Source organism: Pipistrellus kuhlii, unplaced genomic scaffold (genome assembly GCF_014108245.1).
Source record: "Pipistrellus kuhlii isolate mPipKuh1 unplaced genomic scaffold, mPipKuh1.p scaffold_m20_p_7, whole genome shotgun sequence".
Lineage (NCBI taxonomy): Eukaryota > Metazoa > Chordata > Mammalia > Chiroptera > Vespertilionidae > Pipistrellus > Pipistrellus kuhlii.
In genome coordinates this window covers 35,207,239-35,219,128 of record NW_023425573.1, presented here as the reverse complement: position 1 = coordinate 35,219,128, position 11,890 = coordinate 35,207,239, and the positions used below count along the sequence as shown (strand labels likewise).

The 11,890-nt window shown below is 38.0% G+C and overlaps 1 long non-coding RNA gene and 1 pseudogene across 1 annotated transcript in view; one reads left to right on the top strand and one right to left on the bottom strand.

Annotated features, from left to right (window-relative positions):
* LOC118709828 overlaps nucleotides 1-3,125 on the top strand; it is a 5,897-nt gene extending 2,772 nt beyond the window's left edge. Inside the window, exons 2-3 of the long non-coding RNA XR_004985152.2 lie at nucleotides 2,662-2,668; nucleotides 2,810-3,125. This is a non-coding gene — a long non-coding RNA (uncharacterized LOC118709828). The remainder of the gene's footprint in view (nucleotides 1-2,661; nucleotides 2,669-2,809) is intronic.
* A 4,021-nt stretch (nucleotides 3,126-7,146) lies between these two features.
* Nucleotides 7,147-10,672, bottom strand: LOC118709269 (annotated as a pseudogene).
* Nucleotides 10,673-11,890: the final 1,218 nt, after the last annotated feature.

Here is an 11,890-nt window from a genome sequence, read left to right as displayed (position 1 = left end):
ATTATATGAATTGCTGAAGGGGGTTCTTTCGGAAGAGAAAGTAAATAAAGATAAAAATTATGAACAACAAATACGTAATTATCAACAAGTGAATCTAAAAACCAAGGAAATTTAAAAAAATCTGATGAACAATATTAACTGTTGAATATAATAGAATCAGAAGTATGGAAGGGGAGTGAACTGACGATTCTTGGGAAAAAGGGAAGAGGGGGTTGTGGGAAGAGACTGAACATAAACTGTGCACCTATCTGTTCTACTGTTGATGGGCATTTTGATTGTTTCTGGTTTTGGGCTGTTATAAATATTGTGCTTATGAATATTTCTGTACATATATTTTGGTGAAAATATGAATACATTCTGCTGACTATCATAGATATTACCTTAAAGTCTGAAAAATAAGCTCCCATTTTTCTCTACAGAAAATTCTTCTAATTAACACACCATTTTAAAATGTAAATATATTCCAGAAGGATTAATCCTCATTCATGCCTTATCGTGAAATCTATAATCTGATAATGAGATCAAGAACTAGTTGAGAAGTTTCCACTGGTGCTGAAGGATGTGAGGAAATAATCAGGGGAGGGAAAAGGAGTGGGAGATTTGGATCTGATAGAAGACAGTGAGCATTGGGACTTGGATCTGATAGAAGACAGTGAGCATTGGGGTGGAACCAGGAAGAAGGCATGAGATGGGAGATGCACTAACTTTTCCACTCAAGGTCTTGGTTGTTTGCCTTAGCAGAGAATCACTACAATGATTATTGACATGGTTTATTTGTTTTAAGTAGTTTATAGCTGGCAAAGTGGTTTCATTTATTTTACTTCATTTGATTTCATTTTCACAAGAAGTTCGGTCTTTTATAGCAGTTCTTATTTTAAATATTTAAAGCTTAAAATTAGACATCATGGTTGGACTGATAGGTAAGGATTCCAATTCCTACCCATTGAGGTCAAGCTCCATGATCTAAGCACACCTAGTTCATCCTTTCCAGATCAATTTGGTACCTCCCTATCAGTGCCCTTCTCAGGGAAACAAGGAGGAATTAAAAACCAGGAAGAAAAAAAAGAAATAGAATTCTGACATATGCTAAAATACAGAAAAACCTTGAAAATATTATGTTAAATAAATAACCACAACAAGAGAATATCAACAACAGAAACAAAACAAACAAATAAACAAACAAAAAAAAATAGGAGCAGAAAGTACACTGTCACAATCTATTTTATTATTAAACATTGTAGACTCTAAGGGACATGTCCAAGATCTATCATATGTAATCAAGAGCCAAAAAAGAAAGGCCAGACTAGTTGAGGTTACACTTTGGCTTTCTGCTAGAGGGCCCTGTCCCAATGATGAATGGTGGGGTAGGGTGGAGTGTGTGAGGGTGGTATTAAGATCTAGGTTAGGCCAAACTCAGCAGGCTAGTGAGGGTGAGGATGGGAATAATTGTTAGAATGAATTAGAGTTGCTGAGCATAGTCTGGAAGGAAATATTAGATACCTAAAAGTTCTGGGTAAAATGGTGCAATGGAAAGAATATCCCAGAAAAGTTATGGTAAGTTTGGGGATGCAGTTGGGTATTGGATAAGTGTTTTAGCAGCATGTCCAAGATCTTAGAGGTGATGAACAAAGAGACCCAGGTTGAGGTGTTGTCAGGCATCTTAGTGGAGCTAAGAAAACAGATCTTTGTCTCAAGATTTTCAGAACTTATATCTGACTTGTAGCTGTTTGAGGTTTCCCCAAATATGGTTCAGCAGTCCTAATTTCAGATGACAGGGGAGGCGGCGGTGGTGCCGGGCTCCGGTGAATGGTCAGGCAGAATGGGATTAACTTGAACATCCCCGATAGGTACTCCTCTTTGCCCTTTGCTTTTCAGCGCCCTGAGGAAGGATTAAGGCTGATCCACGCCAACCCTGTCAGTGGGCTCACTCTAGTTTGGCTAGCAAATTGCTGTTGACAGCCGCCAGGTGTGTGTTTTCTTAGAGATGGATTCCATGCAAGAAAAATGCAATTCTTGTTGCCAAGGCATTAATTTAACTCGTAAACAAGGTGCAAAATGCTAAAGGGGAACATGATTTTCCCAGGCTTCCCACTTGGGCTTATCGAGAACTGTTTGTCTGCTTCCCACACTTAAAGGCCCAACTACTCTGCTGTACATAGCATGTTTTATCCTTTTTTTCCTTAATAAATATTTTAAAGCTTATTCTTATACTTTAGAACGTTCACCAGCATTATACAACCACAGGGAATCTCTCATTTAATTTGCAAAATAAACGAAGAGTAGGATTCCCATTTTAAATCTATAAAAATAAAGGAGCCCAGGAAACTAAATTATCCTTCATCACATAGTAAGATATTAAAAGCTGTATCTCTTGTAATGAGGTATCTATCCATGCACCCATCCTCCATAGAGCACATGCAGTCTTGGCGTGTCACTCTCTCCAGATCAGAACCATTAACCCTAAAACTTGGTCAGGTGACCACCTGGGACAGATTTCCATAGGATTGGACCCCAGGCAGCGTTCAGCTGCATCTTACTCTCTAACTTCTAAAGTTGCTAAAGGATTTGCTTATCCTACAGGCCAGAGATAAATGGCTGCTTGCTTGTCCTTTCAGGATTTCAAAATTATTCTTTGGGGACAGCCCAATCCTCATCCTTCAGGTTTGCAGTCAGAAATGTGGATAAGCTATTTTTCGTGGTGCCTCAGCTGCTTCAGGATGAAGCTCAACATTTCTTTAAAGCCACGGGTTCCAGAAATGCATTGAAGTGGACGATGAACGCAAACTTTGTACCTTTTATGAGAAGTGAGTCAGTGGTGGGAACAACAAACAAGGTTTCCCCATGAAGCAGGGTGTCTTGACCCACGGCCGAGTCCACCTGGTGCTGAGTAAGGGGCACGCCTGTTACAGACAGAGGAGGACTGGAGAGAGAAAATGCAAATATGTTCGGGGTGGCACATTGTGGATGCCAATCTCAGTGTTCTCAATTTGGTCATTGTAGAAAACGAGGGAGGAAGCTATTCCTGGTCTCACTAACACCACTGTGCCTCATCGCCTGGGGCCCAAAAGAGCCAGCAGAATCCTCGGACTTTTCTGTCTCTAAAGGAGATGATGTCCACAAATACATTGTGAAGAAGCCTCTAAAGTTTAGAGTCTAAACAAAGAAGGTAGGAAACTAGTACTAAAGCACCCAAGATTCAGAGTCTTGTTACCCTACATGTCCTGTGACACAAACGCAGACTTATTGCTCTGAAGCACATGTGTCAAACACAAGGCCTGCGGGCCAAATCCGTCCCACCAGGCCTTGCAATGTGGCCCGCACCGCGCTGTCATCACTGAAATCCACTGCGTTTCCATCACAATGACAGTTTATGACTGTTCAGTAAACCATTCGGCCCGAGATTTAGGCTGGATTTTAGATTTTGGCCCCTTCTCTGATTGAGTTCGACACCCCTACAGTCTGAAGAAACAACGTACTAAGAAAAACAAGGAAGAGGACGCAGAATATGCTAAACTTTTGGCTAAGAGACGGAAGGAGGCCAAAGAAAAAAACAGGAACAGACTGTGAAGAGACTTAGATTTTCGTCTTTGAGAGCCTCTGAGATGAGCCAAAAATGAGATTTTGTAACTAACAATTAAAGGAGAGCAGACAATAAAAGAAAGGAACGTGGATAATTCATCAGAGAATTTCTTTTCTATGTTATCTTCAGTTTTCTGAATCACTTTGAAAATTTATATAATAAAGTAGCAGTGTACTTAATGTTTCTGCTACAAATGTCATTTTCCAAGTATAATTCAAATTCTAAAAATATTTATTTTTTTTACTGATGAATATAAATTTGAGTTTCTTAAAAAATTAAAAAACATTTTATACAAGGAAAAAGAAAAACAATTGGGCTAGTTATTAGTGCCACCTGACACAAATTGGAATTTGATGAGGTGTGTTTTTCCCTTACAACTTTGAAAAAGCTTTACTTATTTTTTTGCTGTATCAATTTTATGATTTTAATTTGTTTACTAACTTTTTTTTTTAAATTCTTCCAGGTTAATTTATTTTGCTTTTTCCTTTTCTAACTTTTTCTTTGAATGCATAACTACTTCATATTAATTTCTTCCTATTTTAGTAGTTAAAGTGTTTAAAGGTATACCTTTGTTTGCAAATAAATTTTTATTTCCCTACAGTTTTAGTATTTTTGTTATTGCTACTTTAGAGATATTCTATTTTAGTTTTGATTTCCTTTTGACCCAGAAGAACTTTACTTATTTACTTTAACTTTTCAATTGAATTTATTGGGGTGACTTTGGTTAATAAAATTCTATAGGTTCTATAATACATCAATACAATTCTATAATACATTATACAATTCTGTAATATATTATCTGTATATTGTATTGTGTGTTCACAAGTTAAGTCTCCTTCCATTACGTTTTATCCCCCTATAACCTCTTCTACTTCCCCATCACCTTTTTCCCTCTGGTTGGGATTGGGTAAGTTTTGTAAGATACAAAACTATGGTATTGTGATATTATTTGTTTTAAAAATGAACTGGGGTTCACAACCTGGGGATGCATCCTGACCGGGAATCAAACTGTGACCTTTTGGTTCATAGGTCAACACTCAACACTGAGCCATGCTGGCTGCTGGCTGGGCTGATATTTTTACAAAGTGCTCTATTTGGGGCAGCTGGAGTCTAAAAACAGAGTTGAGTCATGAAGTCTTGTTGCATTTGGAAAAGAAAATGAGCCACTGGGTGCCCACAGACCAAGTGAAGGTGGAATGAGAGATATGGCTATGGTTAAATTTTAAAATATAGTTTTCTATAATACAAAAGGAACACTTCCTCATTATTCAAATAGAAAATACGACTAAAGAGAGAGGGGGAGAAAATAAAACATACCTTAGTACTACCGCTGATTACTAATATCTGCACTAGTTTTTCATAGTTTTGGGAATTAATGTTTAAATTAGGAAGGGAGGAATGAGAATTATCCTTGAAAGTATCTTAAATCACTGTGTTGGAATAAAACTGTTGCTTCCACAATCGAGCACCTAATGAAGTAGTTGCGTTAAAAAGCCATGTTATTTAAATGTAAACAAACACAAATAAAAGGATTTGTTAACATTAGAATCACACACTGCGTGACCAGACTCTTCAAGTATGAAAAACTCGTGGGACCCGAACAGGTCGCATTCACATCTCCTCTTTCAGATATACTTTGGGTAAAGTTCAAGCTGGTGGAAAGGACAGTGAGGCAGAAATCAGCACTCCATTTAAAATGTACTCTCTTGCCAAAACTGGTTTGGCTCAGTGGATAGAGCGTAGGTATGCGGACTGAAAAGTCCTAGGTTTGATTCGGGTCAAGGGCATGTATATTGGTTGTGGGCACATCCCCAGTAGGGGGTGTACAAGGCAGCTGATCGATGTTTCTAGCTCTCTATCCTTCTCCATTCCTTTCTGTAAAGAATCAATAAAATATATTTTATTTTAATTAAAAAAAGAAAAAAAATGTACTCTTTTGCTCTTTGCCTTCTCTCTTCTCTTCTCTTATTTTTTTCTTTTTTGCCTTCTGCCCTTACCAAGTTTAGGTGTATCTTACTGAAACTAAGGGCAAAATGATGTGATGCTATTATATTAACGTATTTATATATATTCTTCAATAACTTTTAAAGTTACCAAAATACACACATACGAATGAACATTTTCAAATGGTACAGAATATGTGAAATAAAAAGGGGGGAAAAAATCTCCTTTTCCCATCCTCCTGTCTCATCCCTTCTCATTCTTCCACTTGGAGAAATGGAAGCAAGACCCAGAGTTGGATTGGGGAGTAAAACCAAGAGGAGTTTCTTTTCACACCTTTATAAGCTGTCTTCTTTGTGAGAGTGTGTGTTTTAAAATCATTTTAGTGATATAGTTTTTTGAAGAGGAAGAGGAGATTAAATACATCTATGTAGCCCACCACCTTGAGCCAGAAGCCCTTTAAGAGCTTTTAAAACCACACTTACATTCACACATTTACTTTACAAAAACTGAATCATTGAGTACATATTGGTTAGTTACCTGTGTTTGTCCTTAATAACTTTTAGACATCTTATCACATTAATCAATATTTGTCTATACTATTACTTTAAATATAAATGGTATATAATAGAGGGTAGGGCAAAAGTAGGTTAACAGTTGTGAATACATGAAACAATTGTATTGGTATTTATTAATTTTTGTATTATTTTCCATATAAACAATTAAAAATCTATTGCCCCATTCTGTATATGGATGTATTTGTCTGAACTTTTATAGTTGGATATTTAGGTTGCTCTTATTATTTCTGTATGATGAACCTAGTTTGGATGATCTGCCTAGTAGTTCAACCTTTGGATATATGCTTAATTACTTCTAAGCATAGTCCTAAAATTAAAATTGCTCACCAAAATGTATGTGCACTTTGAGTGTACTGGGCACAGTGTATTGCTGTCTTGCATTTTTAACTGTGCAGTCTAGAAGCTCGCAGTGAACTCAGCTTCTTTCTTAGGGTGCGTCACTACTTCAACAGGCTTTCGTGTCAAGATCTGCCTGATCTTCCAAAGTGGAAGTTCTCGGCATCAGCCTTGTGGGAGTGGAAGCATAATCCTCATTCCAAAAACTGTAGTGAGTCACTATGAGCTTTCCTTTCTCATGCATCCCTGACCTTTTTTTTCCTTCCAGAGGTGGAATTAGGCTAAGGTTTCCACTGGAATGGACTGGGAAAAGATATCTATTCTAAGTCATTCTTGCTTCCAGGTTGGAATTTACCTTAAGATGAGCTCTTATCTTATAATAAGCTAATTTAATAAATCTTATCCAACTTAACAAGTAAAACAATCTCCAGTCTTTGAAAACCATTAGCAATAAAAATGGCTGTTTTGCTGGCACCGGTTTGGCTCAGTGGATAGAGCGTCCGCCTGTGGACTGAAAGGTCCTGGGTTCGATTCCGATCAAGGGCATGTACGTTGGTTGCGGGCACATCCCCAGTAGGGGGTGTGCAAGAGGCAGCTGGTCGATGATTCTCTCCCATCGACATTTCTAACTCTCTATCCCTCTCTCTTCCTCTCTGTGAAAAATCAATAAAATATATTTTAATAAAAAATAAATAAATAAAAATGACTTTGTTTTGAATTCTAGAAATATTTTATTTAGAAAAACAGATACTACTGAAGCCACAAGATTTTAAGTTTTTTAAATGCTACACTAATTAGATTTAAGATAGTCCTGAATAATAAAAGTATTTATATATTGAATACAAAATAAATACAAAATAACTAAAAAATTAGTTATCCAGTGGTTCATTTTACATTTCCACTGTTCATCTTCTGTTTCATTTTTCTTTGTCTTTTGTAAACCTTTTTCTTTCTTTCAAATCAACTTTTGGCTCTGTTTTTACCCACTGTATTTCTATAGGTTTTTCCTCATCTGGTGTAACAAAAACATCGGCAGTGACATCATGTGAAAGAATAGTCTTTGGTTCTTTCTTTCTCAGTTCTTGTGCCTCTTTAACTTGCTGTGTCTCCTTGTATTTTGCAGCTGTGATGGATCTTATGACACACCAATGCATGTTTGGTGACTGGTAGTGAGGATTTTCTATAAAATTGGTCCTCCAAAACTTCCCTGGAAAATCTTTATGAGATTTAAGACGAAATGAGGTCCTATTTCTACAAGGGCAGCATCTTCTTTTACGATCTGAAAGTTCTGAAACCACATCCTATTATCCAAATAGTGAAAGTAAACACGTGGTCCACAAATGGTTGGCTTTTGGGATGGTAGCATGGTGTACTACAGATCTGAATTAAGAGCTCTTTTAACAAAGCATATTGTAGTAATTCATCAAAAGCAGTGGCAAAAGACAAAAGGGGCCGAGGACCTTTCAAACAGTTTCCAGTCACCTTTAGTTCAGCGAGGGTATGGATATTTTAAGCTAGGAATTTAGCAGATGGTCCACGAGATGAATTTGAAAGCCACATATAGAGATCTTGTTTCTTATTAGCTTCAAAATAGATACATTGTAGTTTTTCATTCCACAAACCTCATTAATCACAAACAATTTATCTTTATGATCCATTTTAGTATCTGCTTTAGAATGAGGCATCAACATTCTTAAGTCTTGCATCAAATGTCTTGTTCTGAAATCTCTTCCTCTGGAAGAAAAGGTGAGAGTTCGTTTCATATTTTTCCACTTGCCCTTGCAAACAGGGCCGGGGGTGCGATTCCTGTCTTCTTCCTTGGCCTCCTCTTCTTGGGGCGCTGCTTAGAGGCGTGGCATCTTTTTTGTTCTTTCTCCTCTTCACCTTCTCTCCCCTTTCGCAAGTGCTGTGCCCAGGGGTCTCATGCTACTGAAATTATTCTTAATCTGAGGAGAAAGCAATAAGATGAACTGATCACTCTCTGGGGTTAGGGATTTTATGTTTCTTTTTAGGAAACTCAGACACTCTGCTTTTCCCCTGGTATCATGAACTGTTTGCCCAAGCTCCTGTACTGGACCAACATGATGGGGTGGAGAAAATGGTCCTGATGATCCTTTCTCTACAACTAAACTCATCACAGAAGTCTAGGATGAAATGTCCCAGTACCACTAGGCCCCACAGTAAATTATCTTACATTCAGCAAATGAGGGATGCATTTTCAAGAAATTTCAGATTAAGGAGGGTGATTAGAACTTAAAAAAACAATGCTGTAAAGTCTTTAAATATATATATATATATATATTTGATTTTTTACAGAGAGGAAGAGAGAGAGATAGAGAGTTAGAAACATCGATGAGAGAGAATCATCAATCAGCTGCCTCTTGCACACCCCCACTGGGGACGTGCCCGCAACCAATGCACATACCCCTGACGGGAACCAAACCCAGGACCCTTCAGTCCGCAGGCCGATACTCCATCCACTGAGCCAAACCGGTTTCAGCAATGCTGTAAAATCTTAAATGATCCCTGCCAGAGAGCTTTGTTTTCCCTGAAGTGGCTAGAAGCACTACTTTGCTCAAGTTCATAACTGGCGTCAGGAAGAACCCTATACTTCAGTCTGAGAAAGTTAAAAATAGAAAAAATACTAAAGTGGCCAGGTTTATAAGTTAAAGTTCTTAAGAAATGCAAAGACTATAACATGGTTACATGGTAATCAAGGAATATCACCAGATTAAATTCCAAGAGTATTTTTGGGGGACATATGTTCATATTTTTCTATAAAAATCTTATATGCGGTGGTTAGGTGCCAAGTTCATCCCTAAAATCTATCAAAACTATACTGACTCTGAAATGGCACTTTCAATCGCCCCAAGATTCCATTCCCATCCTAATTCCTGTGGAAGCCATGAGCATGCTGAAGAACTGGGAAACTTAGACTAGAGATTCACCGAACTCTGAGGGGGACTGTAGGTATGGTTAGGCCTTTAGGGGTCAGTAACTCTCAAATGAGCAGAAGAGGAAACTTTTGTTCTTTTAGGACACATGTGTCAAACACAAGGCCCGCGGGCCAAATCTGTCCCGCCAGGCCTTGCAATGTGGCCCGCACCGCGCTGTCATCACTGCACTCCGCTGCGTTTTCATCACAATGACAATTTATGACTGTTCAGTAAACCATTCGGCCTGCAATTTAGGCTGGATTTTAGATTTTGGCCCCTTCTCTGATTGAGTTCGACACCCCTATTTTAGGAGATGATCCAGAATAAAGGGCCATCAAAAACAATAGCTGTTCATGTATCTGAGTCCAAAGTGTCAAATTACCAACTAAGTGGGTTAGTAACTTACTTTTCTTCCCAATTAAGTTAAATTCCTTGTGTTTCCTATAAAAGGTAATTGTACTTCTTTTGCTTTCTACCCCATTCAGTGTCAGAACTTGTGTGGGATATATAGCTGGTGCCTTTCTATTTGCTTTATGAATCGAGTAGAGATCAACTAAAATGACTTACACGACTTGGTGTGATGAGTCTCTCTCTGTCTTTTTTATTTATTTATTTATTTTTTAATGTGCCTCAAGCATGAAACAGCCTGCCACCACACAGGCAGCAGCTAGGATGAACTAAGAGCGCTGGGCCTGCTTTACCCCTGATGGATAAAAGAGAAAACCACCCATCTGGAGTCCCCTTGCCCATTGCCAGGGGGTGGTGTGATGGGTCTTTGCAAAGATACATTTTGGAGGCAAGTGGAGATGATGTAGACAGGTTTGTTTAATATCTGAGGGGGAGGGCAAGGGCGGGCCAATAGATTATTTATGGGCATTCACACAAAAGAGCCAAGAAAATCAACCCACAGCAAAAGCATCACCATTAACAAGATACAAGGGCATGGAACATATTATTTAGCCTCAATGTACTCACCTATAAAATACAGATAATAGAACTATAATCTAGATTATGATGAGGGTTAAAGAAGAAAATGCACATAGAGTGATCAGAAGAGTACTTGACAAATAGGACCCAGAAGAATCTGAGGGCAATGGCTATTGGGTACATCTCTGCAGATGGCCAGATCTCTAGGGGACCCAGAAACAACAGAAGGCTCTTAGACATAAAGAAGCCATGGGACCATGTATTAGTCTTGGCATATCATTGTGAATTTGTTAAAGACCAGCTAAGAAACTTACCCCATTGTAAAAGGAACTGTGTACAATCCTGAAGCTGTAATATGGCTTGGAAATGACCATTTCAGTATGACCCGAAATGAGCAGTGTTATTTTTCCTAACAGCCCAGATACATGGCGGCATTGAATAAAAATTGAATAAAAAACCCACTTCAGTTATTGTTTATTAGGGAACCAAAGGATATATCCAAGTGTTAAAGGAAAGAGCAGAGATTCAGATACAAGATGCTTGAGAAGAATTTTGCTCTAGATACATAGTGTTCCATTGGCCATTCTGTGATTTCTGGAAGAGGACTCTTTTGGGGGCAGTCCAGTGTAGGGAAGCTAAGGAACTTGTTTCCAAACCTCCTTTATACAAGACCTGATATAGGATTGAGACATCAATTACTTCACATGAAAAATAAATTGTAGGGCATGGCTGTGCCTCTAAGTGGGAAGAGGTAGAGTGAGGGAGCTTGTTTAACTCACTTAGAAGAACCCACTTTTTCTCAAGCCTTTTAGAACAATGCCCTATATTTGATCATATTTTTTTTTTTAGATTAGGTTGTAAAATTAAATTTCTTTAAGAGTATTCTCCCATTCATATTATTCACCAAGTCTAACCCTGGTTAGAATTTCATTTATTTGGAAGCAGATCAATTCTCCCTGTTATTTCTAGAAAAGAACATGGTGCTCTTGTAACAATGATGACATTCCAAGAGGCAGAGTAAGGAAAAAAGAGTCAAAGCAACTGCCTGAGGTGGACTGTTGCCATTAGGGAAGTGTGGAATGGGGAAAATGCTTATCACAGACCATCGCATTTGAAAAGGGGTTCAGAAAAATTCAGTTTGGAGCTGTCTCATAATGAAAAAAACTCAACTAAGTTAACTGTTATATGTGGTCTCTTGGCACTCAGCATTCATTCTCACCACCTTTTATAGATACCTATCCTCACTCCACAGTATTACAGAAGATGGGAAGCTTAAAGTTGTATTTCCTCTTTTTCACCAGACACAAAAATCAATTCTAGACAAATTATAAAGCCAAATATGAACAGTAAACCAATAAAGCTTTTACAAGAAACATAGGAGAATATGTTCATGACCTTGGAGTCAGCAAAGATTTCTTAAACTGAACATACACAAAATAAACCAGAAAGGAAAACCTCAAATGAACTGAACTATGTAAAAACTTTGAACTTTGTCATCAAAAGGCACCGTTAAAGGAGTGAAAAAAATAGCCATAGAGTGGCAAAAGTATTATCAATACTCTAGTGGTTCGGTTCACAGATTTGTGCACACT